The sequence below is a fragment of the Petromyzon marinus genome, chromosome 35 (assembly GCF_048934315.1).
Source record: "Petromyzon marinus isolate PM22_M1 ecotype Great Lakes invasive population chromosome 35, UKy_Petmar_22M1.pri1.0, whole genome shotgun sequence".
Taxonomy (NCBI): Eukaryota; Metazoa; Chordata; class Hyperoartia; order Petromyzontiformes; family Petromyzontidae; genus Petromyzon; species Petromyzon marinus.
In genome coordinates, this window is record NC_133701.1 from 12,722,154 (window position 1) to 12,725,452 (window position 3,299).

Sequence of the window (3,299 nt, forward strand, 5' to 3'; positions counted from 1 at the left end):
CGCCGGAAGCGGAAGCCAGGGGCATCCTGGGAATGCTGGGGACCAATCGCAACCCGCAGCGTCATCAGCGCGCGACGCTGTAAAGTCAAGATACTCAGCGGACGCCGCATCATCACTGTACCGACAGGGTACAGTAGACGCTATCAGCCAGGCAATCACCGATCTCCGGCTCGAGATGGTGCAGGCTGAGGAGGAGACGATGTCCGCCCTCCAACAGCGCCTGCCCATCTTCCGGGAATTCGCGTCTGCAGGGGGCGACTGGGCGGTGTTCCAGCGTCGCTTCCTGAGCCACCAAGAAATGGTGGGCTGGTCGGACGCACAGGCGCTCCGAGTGCTACCGGCCACTCTGGACGACGACGCTCTCGCCTCGCTCCTCACCATCTCCAACACTGCAATCGGCCCTCCGACGGATGTCCGACGTCTACGGGCCTCCGTCCGACATCCGCAGCCGATTTTACGACAGGCGACGCCGCCCTAAGGAGTCTCCGTTGGCGTTCCGGACCACCCTACTTGCGATGGCAAGAGCGGGTTACCCCCGCATGGACGACGAGGCCATCGACGCTATCGTCCTCCAGAAAATGCTGGAACTGGCGCGCGAGCTGCGCATCATCATCCAAGCGATGGACGACGACAGTATGTGCTCGCTACGAGCCGCTCGGACCATCTATGCTCATCTACTGCTCCACACGGATTCGACCATCGCCGCCTCGGCTTCGACATCGGAACCTGCCAGCAGGGATGCCGAGCGGTTGCAATTTTTCTGGCCGGGCATGCTGCGCGATGTATCCGGCATTCTGCTGGGGTGCACCCAAACCGGCATGTCCACCCCTGCAACCCATTTCGGTGTCTCGTATAAACGAGTTGGTGGCTCTCGATATTTTGGGCCCTTTTCCTACTACGCCACGGGGTAATAAGTACCTTCTGGTTGGGGTGGAGTATTTTACGCGGTGGCCTATGGCCTGGGCCCTCCCCAACCAATCGGCAGCGGCCGTTGTGGATGCCTTTGTTCAGGGCTACGTCCTGGACAAGGGCGCACCAGAACGGTTGCTGACCGATCAGGGAAGACATTTTTCAGGAGTCCTGCTGAATGATGTGTGCCGCCTGTTGGGCACAAAGAAAGTGCGCACTTCGCCCTACCATCCCCAAACCGACGGCATGGTGGAGCGCCTGCATAGAACTCTCACCGCTATGTTATGCCATTAGGTCGATGAATCCCACCTCGATTGGGACTTGCAGGTTCCGGGGGTCCTCGCCGCGTACCGCATGGCACCTCACGTGGCGACGGGATTTTACCCGTTCTTTCTAATGTACGGCAGGGATGCTTTTCCTCCCGCCGACATTCAGCTGGAGATCGAACAGCCACCGCAGAAATCCAGGCTCGTTGACCACTTGCAATTCAACCTCCGTAAGTTGGCCGAGGCACGGGAGGCTGCCATTGAAAATTCGGCTTCCCGCCAACGAGCGAATTTGAGACTGTGTGACCCTCGGACGTCCACGCATCGGTGGGCACCGGGAGACAGGGCATGGCTTCACTGCCCCCAGGTGCCGATGTCCACATTGGCAAAACTCCTCAGCCCATGGCGGGGTCCGGTAGAGGTAGTGGAGGTCCTGCGTCCCCAATGTATTAAAATTCACTGGGGACGGCATCGCTGGTTCGTTCACCCCTCTCGGTTGAGACCCCTCGTCACGCCGCGCGTCCCTCCACAACACACAGAACACGGGGGCCGAGTGTGCGACGCGTCCGACGAGCCAGATGTTGCCCCATTGGTGCCTAAACCACAGCACAGGCGTGTCATTCCTCCTGCAGATGACATGGGAGTGACGGCTCCGTGCAGGCCACGTTCGGCCTCAATGGACCATGGAGCATGAGGTGTCCCCGTGGAGATGCCTCAAGACCCACCGGATGTTCTTATTCATCCTCCTCCTCCTCTTGTGCCGCCGATGAAGCCTACCATCCCCTACGATGGCCCCGCGAAACACACGTGCGCTAAATCTCGCCGTTTTTTTATGATGTTCTCTTGCTTGCGGACATGTTCCCGGTTCCTAATCGGGTTTGATACACTCGCCGCCTGCTCTATTGCCTTGTATATACATTATGTTGTTAGGGGGGTATTTATATGGGTTTTTCTCTTGTTCTTGTTGTTCGTGAGGCACACTCACAATTCTTCCGTCGTTGCATTTCAAGTTTTGCATTGTTGCAGCTGGACTGGCTGGAGCTTCCGAAGGAGGGGGTGATGTAGAGGTGTTAACCACGCACTGTTCAGTAACCTGCATTGCCACCAGGTATCAAGGGGGCAGTGCAGCGTTACCTCGGTGTACATAACGGTTGGGGTCAGACGAGGTGAAGTGGATCGTAGCACAGTTTGGGGAGAACCATTCAGCTAGTTCCACGTGGGAATGTGGGATTGGTTATACCTGGCCACAAACGAGTATAAGAAGGGTGACCGCGGAGAGCTCGGGGAGTTCTCTCCCTACACGAAGACCGAAGCCCGGGCTGAAGACTAGCTAGGACCCTGGACCAGCCTTTCAGCACTTCTGAGGGCAAAGGCTCGGCGTATCCAGTGGTTAGGACCCACCGGGCCAGCGGTGGGTCAGATAGCCTCCCCTAGGTCCTAGCCGGAGGACTCTGGGATAGGGTAGCGGTAGACGTGCAAGTCCCGCCAAGCTAGGAGGCTTACCTCCTTAGGTATCAAGGAGGTTAGAGGTAGACGTGCAAGTCCCGCCAAGCTAAGAGGCTGTACCTCTTAGGTATCAAGAAGATCTGTGTGTAGGTTATGCTTAGTCTGGAGGCTGTACCTCCTTAGGGTATCGGGTGAGGGGACCGTATACCCTTCTGTGTGTGTTAAGGACTGTATAAGGAAAGAATAACAATAAACAGAGTGTGCCTCCTAAGAAGTGTATTCATCTTTATAAACACTACAGAGGTAGAGGTGCAGCCCGACAGATGCTCGCTCTGGCCACTGGAGGGAGCTCTGAAGAGCCCCTCTCTAGAGGGTACTTGGTTGACTTTGCCACGCTGACCAGACATCTTGGAAGAGGTGGGAATACCCACACTTCAGCCCACCACACGCTCGAACTGCCGGTGGATAAACCGTGGTGTGCACACGCGGCCGGGTGGGCGGCGGCGCTTGGGAGATCGAATCGAGCCAGTGGCCTCTGGGTTGCAGCTCACCACGGCCACCGAGCATCCCGAGGCTCGGGAATTCAGTCTTCTCATTTGGAGCTCGTGAGTGGCCACTGAGATAGGAACACCCAGCAACTGGTATGCAAATGTAGTGAGTCCAACTGAGTCGTAGACG